The 24,302-nt window shown below is 35.1% G+C and overlaps 1 pseudogene across 1 annotated transcript; it reads left to right on the top strand.

The window, feature by feature from the left end:
• The first annotated feature begins 1,192 nt into the window (after positions 1-1,192).
• LOC145112122 (pollen receptor-like kinase 4 pseudogene) lies at positions 1,193-21,152 on the top strand (annotated as a pseudogene). The gene is made up of 2 exons (XR_013710440.1): positions 1,193-2,101; positions 21,067-21,152. The product of XR_013710440.1 is annotated as a pollen receptor-like kinase 4 pseudogene (transcript).
• Positions 21,153-24,302: the final 3,150 nt, after the last annotated feature.

The following is a 24,302-nucleotide window of genomic DNA, read 5'->3' as shown; positions in this document are numbered from 1 at the left end:
AAGATATATACATATTAACAAAGTTAATTGCTCTAACTTTTAAATACCTTGATGATTGATTTACCAAAAGCTCATGAGAAGTAATTATCAATCCCACTTCATCATCCTATGATTATAGAAAGATGCATAACACATAAACTTAAAAAATGATCTCAAGTATACCTTTACAAACATACCTAAGTTTGAACCTTTTTTAATATCTACAACTTTACATGCACCAAATTTTAGTTAAATGAATTTATATTTGGAAAAGTTGCAATTGCTTTCTTACATCCATGTAATCACTCATATAATTCTTCGAAACCCTACAAATATAATATATCAATTTGTGTTGACATACATGCAATATGTAATCTATAAATTTCTTATATAGACTAAATATTGCATTTAACTCATCAATTAAATAGCATGATTTGAAGAGTTTTATGAGTTACAAATCATAATATTTCAATTAATCATAAATTAATTTGTATAAGTTAAACAGACTTGGGAGTTTCAAATGCATTAGGTTCAAGAAAAAATGGTCTTGGAAGTTTCAAATGCATGATGCTCAAGGAAAAATGTTACTTTTATAAGATATATAGATATAGATAATCCAACTTATAACAGTTAAAAAGTTTCATTTTCCCATTAAATAGTTCAAGAGTCGTTGAGTTTTATATTCATATCCTCCTTAATAAATGAAAATAATTTTTCTATTTGTCATCCTCTTATGCATTATGGAACATGTCATTTTGTGGTAAATTAAATTAAAATATATCCGTGTCTCATTTTATGGTTTTTTTTCTATTTTATTAAATTTCATATAATACTTAAATGTTATAAATGTATTAATAAATGTATATCCAATTCATTAATTCAACTTTCCTTATAAGTTCTAAATTTCTAAATTGAATCTAATTATTTTAGTTGTTTATTTATTTAATTTATTAGTTTAAATTTAATAGATAAATAAGCATTTCAGTTTTAATAATTAATATTTTATTTTTTTCTTATAAATTAAATTTTTTTTAATTGTTAGATCTGTTTATTTTTTTAAATAAACCCGTGTAATACATAGATGTCACAACTAGTATATATATCTATTGAAAGCCAATACATCTCACAATGATAAAGTTACTTCATTAAGTCTCATTTAGATATTTCATCTCATTGGACTATTAATCTATGTATTTTGGATGCCATTAAATGACATAATTAAGATATATGGCAAAAAATGGTTGCAGGCCTTCAAGAAACTACTCAGAAGAATCATCCCGTAGACATTGGGACATTCACCACCTTATACCCTTGTCTATTGTCCCATAAAACCATCATAATTTCAGCCGTTCCACCATTCTTCTTCATTTGTCTCCTATCTACATAGTATTAGTTTTATCGCTCACCAGAAAGCACTTAAAACAGCCTAAATACCTGTTGTTTCTCTTGAATTTGCCACATATGGCTTGTTTCAGGCCACCGTATTGGCTTACACTGCTCACGATTCTCGTTTCACTGACATGGTCACCAGCTATAGCAGACGAGAAAGACCCCGCAAGGCTAATAAAGTTTAAATCTTCTCTCTCTAACGTCGGGGAACTGAGCAACTGGAACGATACTGTTCCACCATGCGATGGTTTGAAAGAAAACTGGAAAGGAGTGATCTGTGACAAAAATGGAAATGTGTTTGGGTTATTACTTGAGAACATGGGCTTATCAGGGACGATAGATACGGACACATTGGCTGAGATAACATGTATCCGAACGTTAAGTTTCATTAATAATAGCTTTGAGGGCTCAATCCCTAACGTGGGTAAAATTGGCGCGTTGCATGGGGTTTTCCTCTCGTATAACAAGTTTTCTGGGGAGATAGGAGGTGACGCTTTTTCGGGAATGAGTGAGTTGAGGAAAGTTGAAATGGGGAATAATGGTTTCACGGGTAAAATTCCAATATCTCTTACACAGTTGCCAATCCTTGTGGATTTGCAGCTTCAGAACAACGCGTTTGAGGGAGAGATACCAGATTTTGAGCAGAAAGATCTGATAGTGAACTTTGCAAACAATAAACTTGATGGTTCAATACCTAATGGGCTCAACAACCAGGATCCAAAGTCATTTGCAGGTAAGTCAAAATATTCTTGATGCATTTAATTTCTTGAGTATTTCTTTATTATGAAAATTGCATATGAAATTATTTACATTTTGCACGACTAATATCGACCGGAGAATAACAGTAGAGGATATGATCTCACGACGGACACGTAATACTTCAAATGTGGTTTTGTGTATGCTCTATATTTTTAACTTCAATCTTGTAAAAAGAGAATTTTATTTAGTTTATACGTATGAAACAACTGCTTTTCGACTCCTTTGTATATTTTTAGCCAAAACGAATATGGCCAATATCATCATCAAATAGACAGACGAAGTCCATATTTGTGTGTACGTAAATTCCGAATAAAAGTAATTGATGGAATCAAATCTTAACTTTTGGTAGACTTATTCAAGGTCTTGATTTCCGCGCTTATTCAAAATACATGACAATTGACAATATAATGCCTAATTAATTATCTTTTCTTAAACCGATATATTCAGCTTTCAACTCAAAAGTCAAAACAGCACTTAACTTGTTTTGCGTATGTAAAAAATCTTCCAACTTGAGTGGTTAATTTAGTCATGATTCATGCTACTTGCTCTTGTGATCTATATTAATTTTTTGTTTTGCGTATGTAAAATTCTATTTTAAGTATATGGGTAAACACTCAAATTTCTTGTAGTGGTTGCTGTTGCATCTATAAATTATATTTTGGTGGCTGATAAACATTACCTTTGCTAGCTACTTCACTTATCATTGATATTAATTAGGATTTTGGTTGTCTGGTTATCCAAATTAGTTCACGCCCTTTACCTATCTGATAAAATAGTCTATATTCACAAGTTCCCTTTAGATAACACATGATCCATTTTAGTTCTTAGAAATAAAGGTATTTCGGATTACTCATGAATCCACTTACTTGGCTCACGCTATACATAATGTCTAGCCTAGTAGACATTTAATTTCTTGGATCATGCATGCTTCTATCTATTTTCTTGCAATTTGTATTGTATACAGTATACTACTTGCCTTGCTCAGCTAAATACTCCCAATAAATACTACCAAGAACCATTGACACTACAAGAAAAAAGGTAATTAGCAGCCAAAAAAGTCGCCGCTAAAGAGTAAAAAAACACTGGTAAAGGTAATAGCGGCGATAGGTCGTTGGTAAAAAGTCGCTGATACTGTCGCTATTGATCAAAATCTCGTCGGTAAAGACATTTGTCGCCACTAATACTATTGTCGTCGGTAATACTTTCTGTCGCCGCTAATACTCTTGTCGCCGGTAATACTTCCTGTCACCGGTAATAACATTTTTCATTTTTTAATTTTTTTAATCAACGATTTTGGACGCAAAAAAATCAATATATAACAACATTAAATGCAGAAAAAGAAAATTAAATAATAACATCCGATTAGATACCAAATACTGTTATAATTAATTTTATACCAAAATAAACAACCAAAGTTTTACAATTCTAACAAATAGCAAAGTGTCATGACAAGTGTAACATACAAAACATTAATTAATTATCCAACGAACCATCACCTCCGTTCCCATTGTTTCCTCCTTGATCTTTCCTCGATTGAAAAAATGCATAAAGCTCCTCCCTACATGTCAGGCCGTTGAGCATTGCCGAAGATTTTCCAACTATATAATAAATAACAACTTATATAAACTTATAAGTTAAATTATCAAACATAAACAAAAGCTACCAAACTACATTACTATTTCTTGCACTTAAATACAAGACATACCAAAAGTAAATTGCTATTTCTTGCACTTGGGACAATAACACAATTACCAAATCATACTGCATTTGTCGATGCCAAACTACATTGCTATTTTTAAACTAAAACAAATAACCAAAGTACATTGATATTTCTTGCACTTGGGACAAAAACTCAATTACCAAATCAACATGCATTTTATGATGCCAAAGTACATTGTTATTTTTAAACTAGAGACAAAAAACCAAAGTATATTCCTATTTGTTGCACTTAAAATATAAACATAATTACCAAATCAACATGCATTTATTGATCGATATATAGATACATGAAACTTTAAAATTAAATAGTATACCCTATTTGTGCTAAAGAACCTTAAATACAAGAAATACCAAAATACATTGTTATTTTTTGCACTTAAAATACAAGAAATACCAAAAATACATTGTTATATATTGCACTTGGGACAAAAGCACAATTACCAAATCAATATGCATTTATTGATGCCAAAGTACATCACTATTTTTAAACTACGACAGAAAACCAAAGTACATTTCTATTTCTTGCACTTGTGACAAAAAAACCAATTACCAACGCTTTTAGAAAATAATCACCACAAACAAAAATTACCCAATCAACATGCATTTATTGAAATTAAATAATTTTGTTTTACATGTGATGGTTGTGGTGGTGGTTGCGATGGATGTGAAATCTGTAGGATGGCAAAATGTTTCCGGCCGATGCCTCTGATATGGCCACGTCGTTCTCCTAATACTTTCTTGAAAGTAGCTCTTTCTTGAGCGCATGTTAACTCTCTTTCACCTTCTGGCCCTTGCGTTTTTTCTAAGAGCTCTTCCGCTAACTGATTCTATATTTTCCAAAAGTGATTAACAATTAAGTATAAATAAACACTTAGTTATATGATAAATTTATAATTAAATACTTACGTATTGTTGTTCCGCCTCGACACTAACAAATACACCATTCTTATCGGTATGAGCATTGCAGAACATTTCCACTCTCTTAGGATTATGTTTAACATTAAAAGTTAGATTATATTTTAAATAAATAATTACATGTATCGTACGTTACTTTCTTATAGCAAGTACTGTTATACGAGCTCGACCCCCCACGATTCACGGTCGTTTGCATTTCACAGACTTTTTTGTTCCTTTCTGGAGCAGCTTCGTGTTCGTCCGTTTGAAAATACGCAACTGTTTTCCTCCAATTATCAACATCCATATCATCTGGGGGGTGGCTAGTGCTCTCGGGATATTCTCATACCCTCCGACTTGCAAAAAATATTCTTTTGCATCAGCTTACGCTCTCAATAACTTTTTAACAAAGCCGCTTCAAAACCCTCTGACAACATAGCAGCATCTGGATCCCGGGACTTACGATCCAAATCAAACATTGTCTACAAAAAAAGTTAACCAAGTAAAAACCAGTCATAATTAACCATATAAAATATTTTTATATAAATAATTTACCCCTAAATCTTGTTTTACTGTATCCTTTATCGTAGGGGAAACTCTTTTCCATGTCCATTTATCAAAAGGGAGCAACTGCCACATTACTTTCCCAACTTCATGTGCAAACATGTCTTTCGGCTCTCCTACGGGATCATATGTCATATCCCTATCATACTCCATGTAAATCGTTTTGCCCTTATTCTGTAAGAGCGCTCTTTAAAGCTTAATATGGTTGGCCTTTCCTCGGACTTTCCTACGTTGCTCAACTACAAATATATTTAAAAATTATTAGAAACGGTATCTAATTTATAATAACTAAATAAATATAGTAAATAAAAATTCATAATAAGACTTACGGTCCTACTCATGATGACCAGCACCTCTACCACCTGGAAAAGGTTGGACCTCACACCCCTATGTCCATGGCCCATAACATCAACCATGGTGTACAAAAACAAAGCCATATCGACATCATTTCCTGAAAAATTATAAGATATACAGATACAATGTCTATAACAAATACACATTACATAGGAAAAAACTTTTCTATTTAAACTAGGAATCCAAATAAAGTTTATATTACAAATACCCATTACATAAGAATTATTTTAATCAGAATCTTCCTCATATCCTTCAGTGTCTTCTTCGGTATCATAATCAAAATCGTTCTCATCATAATCAGTCTCGCAATCAGAAACATCATTGACTCTACCAGTTGGCAGAGGAACTTCAGTTGCCTATTTTGCCGGTATTACCGTCACCGGTATTAATTGGATTTCTTGTAGTGTGAGTTATGTACATTGTTAATTGTGGGAAAAGCCTCACTAACTAGAGGCTTATATTGCAGACTATATTTATACAAAGCAAAGTTACGATAGGGCCCCTATACTATACAAAATGTATAAAACTATGTATAAACTAACACACCCCCATTGAGCATGGGGTTTACAACTATTTAAATTGTTCTGAAAGTCCATAAATAACTAAGTAAGAAGACCCTTAGTAAATATATCTACAAATTGGTGAGCTGACGGTACATGCAAGACATGCACATGTCTAATGGCAACACATTCCCTTACAAAATGTAAATCTATATCTATGTGTTTGGTCTAGTGGTGTTGTACATGGTTAGAGGATAAATACATGGCATTCACATTATCGACACAACCATTTCTTTAGTTAAAAGACAAGAACTCGAGAAGAAGATTGCAAAGTCAAACACCTTCAGCCACGACATTGGCCACCCCACGGTACTCAACCTCATCTGAGGAACGAGAAACAACATGTTGACGCTTAGAGGAATATCAACCAAGATTAGTGCCAAGATAAGCACATAACCCGGATGTAGAGTGACGGGTGTGAGAACATTCGTCTCAATCCATATCAATATAAGAGACCAAGCGATCAATGGAGGAAGGTTTAATAGATAGACCATGAGAGAGGGTACCTTGTAAGTAATGGGGAATTCGTTTAAGAGCTAGAAGATGAAGTTCACACAGATCATGCATGAAAAGACAAATTTGTAAAACAACATCTGTAATATCAAGACGATTGAAAGTAAGATATGGCAAAGAACCAACAAAACTCTAATAGAGAGTAAGGTCAAAAACAGGAGGACCTTCAGGAGAAAGTTTAGATTTAGTGTCAGAAGGGGTACTACATGAATTGTAAGAGGACATGTCAGCACGAGCAAGAATTTTCTTAGCAAAGGAAGTGTAGGACAAAAACAGGTCGTTGACTGATCGAGAGACAACAATGCCAAGGAAAAAAGAAATAGGACCTATATCATACATGGGAAACTCACATGAGAGATGAGAAATGATGTGAGTGATGAGAGTATAGGAGGAGGCCGTAAGAATGATATCATCAACATATAAAAGAAGAAATATATCCTCAGTACCATAGTGGTAAGTGAACAAAGAACAGTCAGAGCGACTGATGGTAAAGTCGAGAGAGGTGATGAAAACATAAAAACACTGGTAACAGGTTCTGGAGCCTGTTTAAGACCATAAAGAGCCTTGCAAAGACAACAAACATGATGAAGAAGAGTGGGACTAACAGATTGGGAGGTTGTTTCATATAGACTTCCCGAGAAAGATCACCATGAAAGAAAGCATTATTGACATCTAGCTGATAGATGGGCCATTGCTTGGATATGGCAATAATCAGAACAATATAGATTGTAGCTTGTTTCACCAAAAGACTAAAAGTATCATCAAAATCAAGACCAGGAATATGAGAGAAGCCATGGGTAACAAGGTGACCTTTATAGCGGTGAAGGTTACCTTCGCTTTCAAACTTGTAAGGATAAAGCCGACAACTGACAATGTTGGATTGGGGGAGGGGGAACAAGATCCCAATTGTAACTTGACCGAAGAGCACACACTTTTGAATCCATAGTCGATTTCCAATTGGGATCACACAGAGCTTCATCAGTATATTGAGGGATAGGAGAGATATCGCAAATGATAGACAACTTGAAGATTTGTTTAGGTATTAAAGACATCATAGGAGATCGGGTGACCATGGGATGGGTCGGATGAGGGGTAGGGGAAGGAGAAGTGAGAGGTTCATAGGTAGAAGTCGGATGATGAGAATTGCTTTGAAACGACATATGGGGAGTAGAAGGCACTGGGAATGTTCTGAGTGAGGGGAGGAGGAGGGAAAAATACCAGAGGGGGGGGGGGATTTCCTCGGAAAGGAATATATCATAATCAGAGGTGGAGGGTTTGTCATGAAAGTTAAAGAAAGAGAAGTGATCTTCATCAAAGATGGCATGACGAGTGATAATGACTCGTTGGGAGATAAGATCCAAGCATTGATATCCATGATGATCATGGGATGGTCTGAGGTATACACAAGCAGGGGACCAAGGAGAGATTTTATGAGAAGCCATGGAGAAGAGGTTTAGGTAACAAAGGCAACCAAAAACCCAGAGATGATGGTAAGATATAAAATTGCCAAATAGAAGCTCAAAGGGAGAGAGAAACAAGAGTGTGGAGGTGGGAATGAAATTAAGTGTGTGAATGGCAGTAACGAGAGCTTCAACCCAGAATCTTGGTAGCAGAGAGGATTGAAACAAGCACAAATGATGTTGTTTATGGTATGTATAGCACGCTCAACCTTGCCATTTTGTTGAGATGTATATAGACATGAAAAAAGAACTTTGATGCCTTTATTGGAAAATAAAGAGAAGAGAGATGTATTATTAAATTCACGGTAATTATCGCATTGAAAGAGTTTGATGTCAGATTTAAATTGAGTTTGAACTTATGCATGAAATTTACCGAACACACGAAAGACAAGAAAATTAGCACGAAGAGGAAATAACCACAAGAAATGTGTAAAATCATCCAAAAAAGAACATTGTACTTGAAACCAATCATGCTAGTAATAAGAGATGTCCATAAATCTAAATGCACTAATTTAAACATACTAGTAGTTTTCTTTGTAGAGGAGGAGAAAGTAAGCTACGTTGCTTCCCAAGCTGACAAACACGATAGTGGGAAGTTTATTAGTAGTTATAGAAATAAACTTCCATGAATGTAAAAAACTTCAAACATAGGAGCCAGGATGTCCAAGACGTTGATGCCAAGTGGGAAGAGAAACAACAACGCATGTATTGTCAGAGAGATTAGTAGCTGACGAGGGATGATATGATAGATATCACCTAAAATTTCACATCTTTGAAGAAAAGAACTTGTTTTAAAGTCCTTCACAGTGAAACCAAAAGGGTCAAAGGTAACATAAAGAGAGTTATCGACAGTGAGCTGACGAATAGAGACAAGATTTTTAACAATTTTATTCAAGACAAGTACATTATTTTAAGCTAAAAAGTTGTGTGAATGCAGAAAAAAAAAGTTTGACCTATGTGAGTGAAAGAAAGTATAGCACCATTACCAACCATTATAGATCTAAAAGCACACGGTGTTAAGGAAGGCATGTTACCTGAATTAAAGGACATGTGACAGCTGGCACTGGAATCCATGTAAAGATTGTTGTCGTTTAGCGGTTGAACTGACATGGCTTGAAAAATGGATGCTAGATCAGTGAACTATTGAGGAGTCAATTATACATGACCACAAAAGAGGGCCCATCAGAAGAGTGTTATTGCTGAAATTGGCCCAATGGTTGTTGCAAAACATAACTGGAAGGTGTCTGATGTAGTTGTTGAGAAGAGAAGCCTAAAGAGGGTCTTACTAAAGACTGACCCGCATCATGGAAGGGTTGTTGATGATAGACGGGTTACAAAGCAAGAACCTACAGAGCTGCTGGTAATAGAGAAAGAAGTTTCTATTTCGGGGAGAAGGGAACCTACGGATAACCAAGAAAAGGCAGCAGGCATGTATGATGTTAGGGTTGCTGATGCGAAGTGACTGGGCGAACAACCACTTGTCCGGAGGCAGTAGGTTGCAGATGCAACGGAGCGTTTCCCAAATTTTTTGAAGTATTTCTAGCATTGCGTCGGTTTTTAGACCACCAATTTTTTTTTCCCGTATAGTTGGATGAAGAAAAGAGAGTCGCACTTTGGGACATAGATGAGTTAATAAAGGAATCAGAAGCCACCTCTCGAGACTCATGCAGCAAAAACATGTTTTTAGCCTCAGGAAAAAAGGGAAAGGGCTTTTTTTGGTGCTAACATCAACAATACTATGATAGGAGCGGTAATTGGGGCAAGATTTTCATTAATAGCTCAATATTGGTGATGGTTGAATGAACATGTTTGAGACCATCGGCAAGGATATTGAATATGTGACAAAACTCGGTAATTGAGGTTGACCTATTATTGATATTGCAAAATTCATCCTACAATTGTAATATTCGAGGCATTTTGTAGTTCCGAAAAAGTTCATCCAATTTCTCCCAAAAATCTTTAGCGGTACAATCATCACATGAGATGATTTGAAGTAACCCGAGATCACATGACTATAAAACCAAGATTTGATGCATTCATCAACTGAATACCATTCCTCATCATCATCCCCAGTTGGAATCGATTTCCCTGAAATATGACCATAGGACAAAGTGCCTCTACACATGCTTGAAAATTTTTGACGCAACAATTTATATTTTGATCCATCATCATTCAATTTGAAACTAAATTGATTGTAAACATGGGTTAGGGTACGGACGAGACTTAGCTTCGATGGAGTGGTGGTAGAGGATGAATTGGGAGTAGACATGGAGATGAAACCTTAGGGAGCAAGAGACCTAATAGATGAGAAAAGTAGGCTGCAAGATACACACACAACAGGTTAACCCAAAGGAAAACACGCAACAGTAGATCGATTGGTAAGAAGTAAAAATCGCAGCAGCAAATCACTTTCCTGGTGTAGCAGTCGACAATCACAAAGGAATGAATGACGCAACAACATATGTGATTGAGATGGAAAGAACATAGCAGCAATAAACGAATTCTATTAAGTAGCAATCATCGATCATAGAGGAAGGCAACAACAAGCGTGATCAGTGATCAAAACGTCAATACCAGGAGTAGAAAAAAATCGAATTGTATGTACTAATTCAGGGTAGAAACCCTAGCTTGATACCATACTAATTGTGGGAAAAGCCTCATTAATTAGAGGCGTATATTGAAGACCATATTTATACAAAGAAAAGTTACAATTGGTCTTCTATACTATACAAAATGCATAAAACTCAGTATAAACTAACAACCATAATTATAGTTTTATATTCCAAATAACCTTTAAAGGTTTTCCATTTACTTCTTTCGACCCACCAATATACCATCCGATTTATCTTTAACTTATAGACCGGGAAAGAACTTTTTTTCCCCTAAGGGGATCATAGTAAATTCAAGCTTAAAACCCCTTGTAAGACCCATGATCAATGTACCATTATTTCTTGTGTAAATTAGATCATATGCATACATACTCACTACCAAGATTCCTTTCTTCTCCATTTTAGAGACGCAAGTAGGTTCAAACGTGCAATTTTTAAACCCAAGGCTTAGAAAGTAGCCTTTAAGGTGATAAATATTGCCAAAATCATTAAGTGGCACCAGGTCGGCCAACTAGGACTAGCTATACACTAGTCAGATTATTTGGAGACTATAAATTGTAAAGCAACTAATTTAAAAAAAGTTCAAATATGAAAAATAATATAAAACAAAGTATGTCTATATGACAAATGCAATATTGATTATTCCTCTAAAGTTTTTATTGATCTAGAACTTCTTCAAGATGTTACGGAAGAAAAGGAAACGATTGAAGGGACTAGGAGGTATAAATTTCACATCTCTCCCCACAAAACTATACAACTGATTTTGGGCTAATTAAAAAGGAAAGCAAACAGCATTACCATCCTACCCCTAGCATTTTCCTATATATTAACCAATGATGGGCAAAAATGTAAAACTATCATTTTCTTTTCCTTCCTTCCTTTCAAATTAAGAACATAATGTTCCTTCCACCTTGAGAATACAAATAATTAATTTAATTTTGCTTCCTTTTAATTTACTTTCATTTTTCCCTTAATTATAAAACTCGAGAACTGGTATGTTTTGTCTTAACTCACCACCCCCTTATGCATCATTTTTGTTGTCATTCAATTCGAATGCATTTTGAGATCTTACAAATTCTTTTCCTTAATACCAATTTTCCAACTTAAAATCATCTTTAGTTATTAGAATTATAAATTCGATATGTAGTTGATTTTTCACTAAAACCTAAAAAGTATACTACAATTATCAATATTAGTTCAAGAGTTTTCCACGACTTGTATGTACTTAACCATATATAAGTTATGCATATGAAAACTATGAAGCCTTCTATTTGTTACTTCAAAGTATGAAATAAAAGGATCTATATCCTTATGACTATACCACAATGTCTTGATCTTTACTTCTAGATTTGTGATTATATTTTGTAACATCCCAAAAATCGAGACCAAAAATTTTTGTTTTAATTATAATGCTTATAAAATTTGTTTGAGGAAAACATTGATGATATCACATTAATTCATAAACCATAGTTACATGTCTCAAAACCCATAGTGTCAAATAGTAATAATGTCAGAGTACAATCCCAGAAATCTCAAATGCGGAATCATGTGTGTGCGATGCGCTGCTACCCTGCCGGCTCCTTCCCCTTAGACGAAGAGGTACCTGAAACCAAAACTGAAAACTATAAGCACAAAGCTTAGTGAGTTCCCCTATCATACCACATACCAAACAACATACATACTGCCGGACAATTCGGGGGAGCCCGACCTACCCATGTCAAGCAGTTCTGGGGTGCTGACCAACCCTTGTCAAGTAGTTCTGGGGTACTGACCTACCCTCCGGTCTATCTCAGCCGGCAACGGAGACTATTTCACCCCCTACTACTAGCAAATCATAGTCATATTATCATAATCATGCTGTCATAATCATACTATCAAGCATTCCTGGGGTACTCACCTACCCTTCGGTCCTAACGACCGAGGCGGGGGACTATTCCCCTCCTACTACCGCTATCACATAAAACATATCATACTGGCACATAAAACACATCTGATAAAAGCAACCTAGATAATTATCACACAGACAATCATCGAAAGACAACCCCTGCTAATGGGCCGACATTGTGGCCTTAGACCCACTTCTACTGGAAGGTAACTCACCTCGAAAACTGTATGTCAAATCTCACGGAAAGTAGTCTCTAACAGATGCTCTGGTGACTCCCGGCTAACATAAACACATTAACACCCGATCAGAGTCTAAAACACAACTTAGGGTAAAATGACCATTTTACCCCTTGGTCCAATTGGGACATCCAAGAGTCCCAATTCTAATCTATTAAGCCCAGTCCTCCAATGGCCTATTAAAGACTAATTAAGGCCCACTAATTGCCCAATTCCTGAATTGGGCCTCATCCCGTAAATGGGCCCAAAAGCTCCAAGTCCAAAGGTAATAATTCCAAGGGTCCAATCTTGGCCCAGTAGGTCCAATGCTCTAGTTCAAGATTTCTAAGTCCAAAGTTATACTTCTCTGTGGGCCACAGGGCCCCAAGGCTATGCCCAGATTCTTAAGGCCCAAAAGCCTATGGTTGCCATTCTGCACGCGTACGCGCGGCGTACTTGGCAAGTATGCCCAGCGTACTCTTGGCCGCAAATGGAGGTTAACCGTAAACGGTAACTGACCGTGAACGGTAGCGGACCGTGAACCACCCCAGTTCGCGCAGCGTACCAGTGTTTACGCTTAGCGTACAACCCAGTTTCCTTGGGACTTCACTTCTAACTTAATCCATTAAGTCTTTACGTCCAAAATGTAGATCCAGGTCCTTTAAGGCCTCCCAAGCCATAAAGTTACGAACTTTAGGTGCTTGCATGCATGGTTGGGGTCAAAATATGATTTTGGTCCATTACACAAGCTTTAAGACCACCTAACCCTTTCATGGTTTTGGCTTAACCACCAAGATCCGATTTTTATGACCCTAGGTGCTTCTAAGAGTCCAATAGGATAACTTCTTATGCTCTGGAACCAACAATACTCAAGCACTCCCAACAATGGGGTCAAAAAGGACATAAAAACCCCAAATAAACAAATCTAAGAATACAATGGTCAAGTATGGAACTTGATACCTCAAAAAAGTCAGAAATGGTGTCAACCCTCTGGATCTACAAGGTCTTGGTGGATCCTTTCTTCTTCTTCAAGCTCCTTTCTTCTTTTCTCACTAAAACAACACACAAACACTCTCAAATGGCTTCTAGAACAGAAAGGCACACAAAGGGAGCTAGGGTTTTCGTTGTGGTTGGGTAAGAGTGAAGGGAGGCTGAACCAACATGGGTTATGTTCTTTATATAGGGAGCCAACTCTAATTTTAGGGTTTAAGGATCTGCACACGTACGCTGGGCGTACTCCTGGTACGCTGGGCGTACGTGCATGGATTCCGCGTTTCCTTCTCCTGAGTACACTGAGCGTACGTAGCAATGTACGCCCCATATACGAGGTTCCTCAGCCCACTCTTAAGGGCCCAAAGTCAAAACCCGACCAAACAACCCATAAATTAATAAAGACAAATACTCATAATACCTGGAAAAATCCCGGGTGTTACATATTTATAACAAAATTTTCCATAATTTAGAACTTATGGCCATAAAGATTTCAAGATATTTTTTTTCTTAACATCATTCTTCAAACCATATTCATAATGTTGTAACTTATTCGATCAAATATACCATTATGTTAAGGTGAAAATATTGTTGTAATTCTCACTCTTATCTCATACTTAGCACAGAAAAAAAACTTGAATATTCAACGAACACAAATTTCTTTAGCCTAATATGTTCGGTGTATTTAGAAATTTTTAATTTTTACCCCCGCTTCATGCTCAACCTTTACTTTTAACTCCTTATGAAATGAAAGATTTCGAACTTCTCATAAAAAAATCTATCTTTTGATTCGTATCGACGATGAATGTAATAAGTACCTATTCATAAGATTAAAAGCTAGTCAAATAGAATTATAGATACACATATATTAGAGTGAAACAACTAAAGTGGCGAATCTACTCCCCCTTAAACTATTATTAGGAAATAAATCTATTTTTGAATTCTAGAAAGACATTCTTTACGTACTGCTGATGGCTTTTCCAACTATGATAAGCCCAAACTTTTTCTTCGGAGAAGTGTGTCTAGTACTTTAAAAGTCAAATGTCTTAATAGATAATGCAAAAGCTAACCAATATCTTATTCCACCATATTGAAGCAAGTTGTATAATCTGTTAAAGGATCTGTTGTGATACTTACATCCAACTAAAAGACATTACCGGCTTATCAGTGTGTCCTTTATCATGATGATAAATCTTTAATTTGTTGTGTTGAAGAATCACATAGATAACATTTTTGTGTAGTTATCCAAAATTGAACTTAACAAGTTATTCTTCATTTTGGGAACATAACACTTCTATTATAATGTGGACTTTTTTGTTATTTTGTAGCCAAACGTTCCATTTTTCAGTAACCATCAATCTTATGTTGTTTCCTAGCTTCACATTATCTTAAACCTTCGCATCAAGTTATGCAAACTATGGTTTTATGGTTCACTTTTCCTTCGTTGTAATTAGAGTCCAAATTTTACCCCTCGTCCACATATCTATTGAAGCCTGTATTCAACTACTTTATTTTCTTTCACATTATCACTATAAGTGTCCTCATTTTTCACAGTCGAAGCACTCAAAAAACAGTTTCTCAAAGTTAGACATTCAGCATATACGACCACATACTCGATAACCTTTGCAACCCATTCCTCAATTTTAAAACCTTTTTGTGTTCCCTTCAAAGATTTTTTCTCATATGTAATATTAATACTTTGCTCATAGACGAGTAAGCTACATTTCAATTCATCTATAGATATTATTCTATTGTCTTGTGCTTCCTCAATTGAACACCCAATGTAATTGAATTTCAAAGTTAAAAAATTGCAAGATATTTTCCATGAGCATCATGTCATCTTTTTCTACACTTAGATCCTTCTTCTTTTTATAATTATAAGATTATTGTGAAATACTTATTCACTGTTCTTATTCTTATGCAATGATTTGAATTGTTTCTTCTTATCTCTCTGCAAACATCAATATTACTACTTTATAAAGTCCTAAAATCCATTGTTATATTCTCCAAATAATTATCTCAAGATTGACTTGATCCAATGCTTGAAAAGGACATTTGTTTTCCTTTAAATCCTTCAACCTTTTCTCACCTATAGTTTTTTTCATTGTGCTCTGGTAATCATCAAGCGAACAGATGCAATAGGTAGTCCATGTTCCACCATGTTCCAATTTTCTTTTGGATAGAAGGAATATTATTTAATACTACATGGTGGTCATATCTACACTCAAACATTGAAATTTTGGAACGTCACTACTCAACATCATTCAATTTGACTTGGTTTTGATTGTTTCTATTACATGTTGCCAAGTTGGTTTCATTAATAATTACAACACCTCTTTAAATTCCAACATGCATCGATGAATGTATTTTTAGTAAAATTATTCAAGAGAAAGAAGTACACTTCGATATGGTTGTTAGGCATAAAGTTTTCTTTTGAGTGTCTTTAAGCACCACATGCTCAAGATTTTATTTGTGCCATCCCCATTTTCACGGCCAGAAAAGACCGATTTTTTTTTGTGTATGCTTTGTTTGAAAATCAGAGTAATATTTTAAATAAAAGAGTTGCGAAATTTGTTCCCAAAACAAAATATGATAAAGATTTATCAAAGCATTTCCGTAGAAATGTATTTCATTAAAAAGACTCGGGATGTCATGTTCGATACAGATCAAAAGCATAAACAATACAATATAAGCCTTACTACATTATTTCATATATATAGGCATATATCCGTAATCCCTCATCCAAAACATCACATTTATGCTCGAACGCCACTACCTGTAATACATGAAACTGAGTGGGTCAGGCTTGGGAGCCTGGTGAGCACATAGGGTTTTCAACCCACAATAAATAAGTTATTTAATTTCATCAACCAACAATAAACCAATTACCCGTTCCCGTTATCCTCACTTTACGTCCCTAAACACCTATCATAAGGGACCTAGTCTAAGGATCATCATCGGGACGGGCACTACTGCTAAGGGGATTCCTCAGCAATAAATGTCCTTAAGGCAACCATGAGGGGGATGGAGTACACCGGTGAACACATCGTTCACAAACACCTACAGGTTGCGAGTCTGCTAGCGTTCCACTGGACTGTCTAGAAGAGTCTGTGCCGTCATCCATACTCCGCTAGATGACAGAATCAACAACAACAACATCGAGGCCTCTCATCATTTTATCACACATCGTCTATTACATCTACCCATGTTTTACCCCAATATTTTTGTAGATATAAAATACATAACAGTTTAAATCATTTAAAACATGTATAAAAATCTTTCATCAGCATAGACAGCCAGTATTCAGACAATATGCACACATAGCACGTAGTTTATATTAAATACTTCATATCTATGTGTAAGATGAAAGTGATTATGTACTCACCTGATTAGGTGCTGATTCGGTACTCGGACAGCGCTTCGTTATCTCAAAACAATTTTCCCTTGACAAAACCTACTATCAATACCACTAGCGTTTAGTTTAACGTTAACCGCGACTAATTAATAGTCTAGCTATTATTACTATTATATAAGCGTTAAACAACACTCTATATAACTCATAATAATAGCCTAAATAATTATTTTAAGGTCCTAATAATGTTACTATAATTAAATAAAAGTTATATTAAAAATAGCGTAGGCGTAGCTCACTTACAGCGGGTTTTATAGAAAACCGGGCTTTGCCTGGAGCAGCATTTCCGAACCGAAAGACCCTTTTTCTCGGGACTCCGGGAGCCTCGGGGCTTCCTTCAGGTGCTAGGGGGTTCCCTAGGATTTAGGGGGGGGGGGGGGTTGGGGGGTAGTGAGAGAAAGTAGAGTGAGAAAGTTGTGGTGAATTTGTGAGAAAATATGGAAGCCCTCGCAACCCTTTTATAGCCTGGTCCTCGGACGTACGTTGGGCGTACAGGTCCTCGGACGCGGGGCGTAAATCGGATAAGGGTGCCAGGTGGTGATCTCCGGGTGGTGCGACATGGTCGCTTCTGGGCCGAGGAAGGGTTCGCGTACGTGACGTGTTCGGAGCTCGAACGCTGGGCGTACCGAGATGCGACGTGTCTTCATCCGAAGCGAGTTCTGAGACCATCATCGAACGGTTGTGGTTCGGTCACGTCACCATCTTCGCAACAGGTCTCACAAATTTACTTTCTGATTTCTAAAAATCATAACTTTCGAATACGAGCTCCGTTTTCGACGTTATTTATATCCACGCGTAGGCGGGAACGTACTATACAACTTTCGTTTAAACTCCATCGGCTAATTTTGAATTTATTTTAAAAGTTATATTTTTAACAGGCCGGGACATGATTGGTCCGTTAAAAATTCATAACTTCTTCATCTGACGTCCGTTTTCGTCTGTCTTTTTATCCTTATGCTACTATTAACGAGATCTTCGACTCTTGTTTAGGTTGTGTCGGCTAGAAACCGCTCAATCTAATATTCGAACTTCGGGCTGTACACTGCTAAGCCAAAACTTCGAAAAATCATAACTTCCTCATACGAAGTCAGATTTGGGCGTTCTTTTTATGGACGCTCTCGGTTTAACGTTTTCTACGACTTTCGTTTATATCGCTAAGGCTAAAAGTCGATCTATTTTAAATTCACTATTTACGCTTCCCGGTGGCGTGGCGGTTCCGTCGCGAAACTTCGACGGGTCATAAGTTCTTCGTTATAACTCGGATTTTGGAGTTCTTTATATCCCCAGAATCCTTGTTTCGACCACTACAACTCTATGTAAAGATATTGGGTTTATCTCACACTTTAATTTTTGACACTTATTTTTATCCTTTATTTATTATACATTTGTAAATAAATAATAAGCATATAAATTCACATTATTCACATAATACTCAAACATTTCATCTTTATTATCTCAAAAGAGTTACAATAGTTGACCTAGACTATTACATCATATGATAATGCTTAGCCCCGAAACCCGCGTGTTACATTAGTAAGTATTTTTGTATGGATGACCTTGGTCAACATATATCACTAGTGTGTATCATACCATCCTTAAGTATCGCCTCATGATTCCATTATTTACAATTGTTGGAATGTGCCTAGTTTGTCATATGGTAGGCTTGGACTATTTTTTGGAGCATATAAAACGTTAGAGGGAGCTGATGGGATCCAAGTACTTCTTTTGGACTTATTTAGGTGTGTTGAGTCTCCACCAAGAAAAAGGAATCTACGAACTTCTTGATTGGCCCACTAGAAGGAAGATTAATAGTTACACCGAATGACGTTTTGGTTTTGGAGTGGTAGGGAAACATATAGTCTGCTTTGAAAGTTGACTCATGTAAACTTACAAAACATGATAAAGTATACATGGATAATCAACGTGCTTTTATATAATTCATGTTTGTTACATTTGGTTTCCTTGTGACAGATGTTGTGGAGATCGTTAATATAGTCCAATGGGTTATTTGGAGTAATGTAATGACGCTAAGATCTATGTATGTGGATTTAAAATAATTAGTTTCTCCACTTGAAAGGTTTAGTGGCGCAACTTGTTTCCCATCTCACCTCTACCTTGATGTAGAATTTTTGAACCAAAAGTTAATAGTATTTTAATACTATAGATGTTAGGAAGTAAAGTGGATAACTAGCAAAACCAAAAAGCACACATGATACAATATTTATGTGGTTCAGCCAAGGTGACCTATGTTCATGGGTAGGAGGGGAGTATACTTTATTTCCAAGTTCTCAAATAGAGGTTACAATTATAATTTGATAGGTATTTGCCTATAACTCTAGAAGACAAGACACTTTAAATGTCTTAGTATGCATCCCTATTTGTACTTGAGGAATCAGACCTATACCCCTAATAGGCTAAGCCTATTGCCCCATAGGCCTATGAACGGTGTCAATCAACCACAATCTGCGATGCAACAGTTTCTGGAAAATTTATCCATGACATAAAACACATGACTATCAGCAACACACATGATGGAGCACCTTGTGCTATAGTGGAGCATTATGATGCACACGTGGCACATCATAAACACTAAAGGCTCAACATTCATTATGGTGGCACAACATAGTGTATTCCTTGAGCATCACCAACTTCTAAGCATCATAGGGGACTTCATAGTACATGTGGCTCATCAAGCGTGTCTTGCATTAGGGTGACCCATCTCATGCAAGGATGGCGCAACATCCTCCCATTTGGCGCAACTCTCTTCTATTTGGTGCAAATTCCTTCCATTTGGCGCAATATGCTCCCATTTGACGCAACATCCTCCTATTTGGTGCAACATGCTCATGGATGGCTCAACTTCCACTTGCATGACGCAACATGTTCCTCCATATTGCTCTAAGTTACTCCAAGTACTCAAAGTTGCTCAAAGTTGCCCAAGTTGCTCCAAGTGCTCCAAGTAACTCAAATGCTCCATGAAAATTCTCCAAATACCCATGTCACATTTAACAATAGACTATTGAGAGAATATATATATATATATATATATATATATATATATATATATATATATATATATATATATATATATATATATATATATATATATATGATTTGCATTTAACTCTATAAAATTAAATACATTGTCACATCATCATTCCTCTTCTTATACAACTTTATCCTTTTATTTTACAAAGAATTGAACGCTACAAAGATTCAATTCAACATTTTTTTAAACAAAATTATTTATTTTGTTCATCATTTTATTTAATATTTTTTTCGTTTAATAGTTCAAATTGTGATAGTTGAATTTAATCTGTAAATTAACTATTTAACCTGCCTAAGTCCCTTAAACAATGCATGGTTTAATACATTATTGTTATGGAGGCTCTCATTTGATGTCATTCTTAAATAGAAAGATATTTGTAATCTCAAAGAAATCAAATTCAAACAAGCTATTTAATAAGCTAGCTACGTGCCTAAGAAAAGGAAACACGTCATAACTTGTAACTTTTGGGTTGGAAGGCTGCTATTATTCAAAATTCTTAAAAATGGCAATAATTACCTAACAGAAAGTCTTCTGTTAGTACTATATATCTTGTTCTATAAATTCAACAGTTGAGTTAATTTATTTTTTAAATGTTTGAGTTTTAATCTATTGCTTGGAATTTAATACATTAACAATGAAAACTATGATTTTGTACATGAAGTAAACAACCTTTGTGGTAAACCTCTTAGCCCATGTGAGATCTCAAACTCCACAGGTTCTAGCTCATCAAGGAGAAGTTCATCAAAGATAATTATTATATACTCCTGTTTCATAATGGTTATGAGGTTGCGATACATGTAATGGAAAATGTATTTTGTTTAATTTTTGGTTTGGAGTAATGAACGAAATGACAAAACATGTCTAGTGATTGATGTATTTGTACGACGAACATTTCTAGTAATATTTACGTTTCATTACTTTATATTTTTCTAATAAATCAATAACCCTTAAGAATTTAGGTTTCCGGCAACCGCGATAAATCTTCCCCAGAGGTTTCGTCGTGATAATTAACAAAGTTTAAAGGGAAAATGATTTATATGTGTAATTCTGTTTCAAAATCGTTCAAAAAATACCATTCAAGTTTGGTGTCCAAAAAACACCATCTAAGTAAAGCATTTGTACAAAAAACACCAACGAAGGACAATCTTTGTTCAAATTTCACCTTGTGGTATTCGGCAATTACAGGTAAAAAATAAGAAAATGAAAAAAAAAACAAGTGAAAATGACTCAAATGGGTAACTATGTTTAAAAATCGTTCAAAAAACACCATCCAAGTTTGGTATGTTCAAAAAACACCATCCAAGTAAACTTTTTATACAAAAAACACCAACAAATTATATGTTTTGTTCAAATATTACCCACCGGTAACTGGATCTTACAGGTTAAATGTTGACTTGGCTTAACTATTATGACATGTCATAATAATTATTGACAAAACAATAAATGATATATTCTTCCTTTAAAAATCGATTTAGGGTTTCTTCATGAACGAATGACTTGTTCTTCTCCTATGATTGCTCTTGTTCTTCTAAAGTGATGATCTCGAACTCAAGTCCAAAACACTAATTCTTGACTTAAGACAAAAAGGGCTCTACCCCAGCCTCAATGAGCCTCCCTCCCCCTAAGTCCCAAATCCATAAAAAGCCCAAAAAGACATCGAAGCCCAACTACAAGGCCTCTAAGGCCCAATAACCCCTAACATGGCCTTAAGCCCAAAAATGACATGCTACAATCAGGTGGGCCCGAGGCCTAACTTAAACACACACACAAAGAGAGAGAGAGAGAGAGAGAGAGAGAGAGAGAGAGAGAGAGAGACCAGGTTACTTAATCCTCAAATTGCTTCCGTAGGACCGTCTTCTGGTTGGAATCATGCCCTAGGCAGTACCACCGATCCTAACATAGAACCCGCTAACGATTACTAACAGAAGAAAGATGTTTACTGATATAAAAAAAGGAACACATGTTATTTTTAAATTTTTTTTTTCAAAACAAACTTAAATATTTGCTTAGTATTTTCTTCCGATCATTTTCAAAATAAATATTAATATTCCTCAATTTACTTTGATAAAGTTTTGTTATAATGAAATAAAAATATGTATATAAATGCATTATATTCATAAACAAACTTTTTAGCAAACATATTTATATATACTTTATATTTATCAATAAATTGATTTAAAAATAAGTTTAGTACATTTCATTATATCTATTTCCTAATAAATCGAGTTTGGGTTCATAGCCAGAAGAAATTACATTTAAGTTTTTTAGTTTTAGTGAGAGTTAAGATAAACTACAGATGAACGTGGTCTACAGATTGGATCAAAACCAAATAAACGCTTTCTACTGGCCAAAGACTATATGTATATATGGTCACCATTCGGTTTTTTGGGACCAAATCAATTTTGGACCAGATTTTTCAACCATTAGTACATTTTTATTTTCAACAAAAATTACGTTTCTGACAATTTTTTACAACATAGTTTTCTAAAACTTTGTAAAAAATGAGTTTTTACAATCTTACATGCATTTAAATTAATAAGTAAAGAAAAGTAACGAATTTGTAAAGAAAAAAAAGGAAATCTCCGATAAAATCCTAATATTTATGTCGGTTTACGGTTTAATCTCAAATTAAGTTTTGTTTACGAAAAAGGACATTAAAACTTCGGAATAACCCTCTGTGGCCGGTTTTACAGATTTGGCCGATATTCCGACTTTTTTCGTTAATTCGTCAAAATATTGGGACTTTTTCGTTAATTCAACTAAAACTTCGGAATAGTCGGTTTATCAATATATTAAAAATGTTTTGTTTTTAAATGAGTGAATTTTTTTCATTTCTTTTTATACAACGTTATATATTCAGTTTTAAAGTCACGGAATTTATAAAAACGTATCTATATAATCCCAAAAACTAACAAACTTCATAAATTTGTCTGAAAAGCTTTACCGAAGATAGAGTGTTTCATGATTGCAAGATGAAAATTCATAAAAAAATATTGTATATTTTCTTTTGATTTCAACATTGGTTTAAGTATTGAGATAACCACAAAACATACATAATAATACTAACCAGGTATACTTAAATCTATGGGATAACCTTTCTCGTTAATACTCATTTTCTTCTTCATTCTATTGGTTGTTTAAAACCTTAATCCATCTGCCCTCTTTCTCTCTCTGTTTCTTTCTGTCTATTGCAAAATTGGGAAGGATGTGATAAAGGATACATACACACATCCCTCAGATAGATCTTTGTCTTTCCTTTTATGTGCGTACACACACATAAAAGTTTTTGATCTGGAACATGTGTGTGCGTGTTTGAAATGAGGGTATCAAAGTTCAAACGAATCTGTGTTTTGTGGTCTATCCAAGGCAAGACTAGCTGCTGCCAAGATGTTGCTACTGTCCTTGGCAAATAGAGATACAAGTTTAACATGAGCGTGTTGAAGTGCATGATTCAACCTGTTTATTTTCGTGTCAATCAATTTATTTTCGTTTCAAGTTGATTGGTTTGAAGTATAGACCTTGGAAGTATGTGGTTTCGTGCTAGATTAAAACACTAAATAAGTTGAAAGAGTACAACTTGGAGAGGTGGATAAGAAAAAGTGAAAAACAGAAAGGAGTAGTAGGTTGAGATGCGGATGAGTGAAATTCATAATAACTTTAAGGGTAATTGATCAATTAAGAAATAAAACTCCAAAATTTTGATCAATTAATGAAAACATCTGGAATACTGGCTAAATCTGCGAAACCGACCACGAAGGGTTATTCCGAAGTTTTAGCCGATATTTTATCATTTTTTGTAAACAAAATTTAATTTTGGATTAAATCATAATTTCACCCAAAATATTGGGACTTTATTGGAGATTTCCCAAGAAAAAAATTATAGGGTTTATGTCACAAAAGCCACTATATATACAACCTTACTCTTTTTTATCCCCAACTTTATTTTTTGTT

The sequence above is a fragment of the Lactuca virosa genome, chromosome 5 (assembly GCF_052849685.1).
Source record: "Lactuca virosa cultivar CGN04683 chromosome 5, Lactuca_virosa_CGN04683_v6, whole genome shotgun sequence".
NCBI classification, from domain to species: domain Eukaryota; kingdom Viridiplantae; phylum Streptophyta; class Magnoliopsida; order Asterales; family Asteraceae; genus Lactuca; species Lactuca virosa.
Note: the sequence above shows the minus strand (reverse complement) of the source record. Positions and strands in the feature narration are given on the sequence as shown.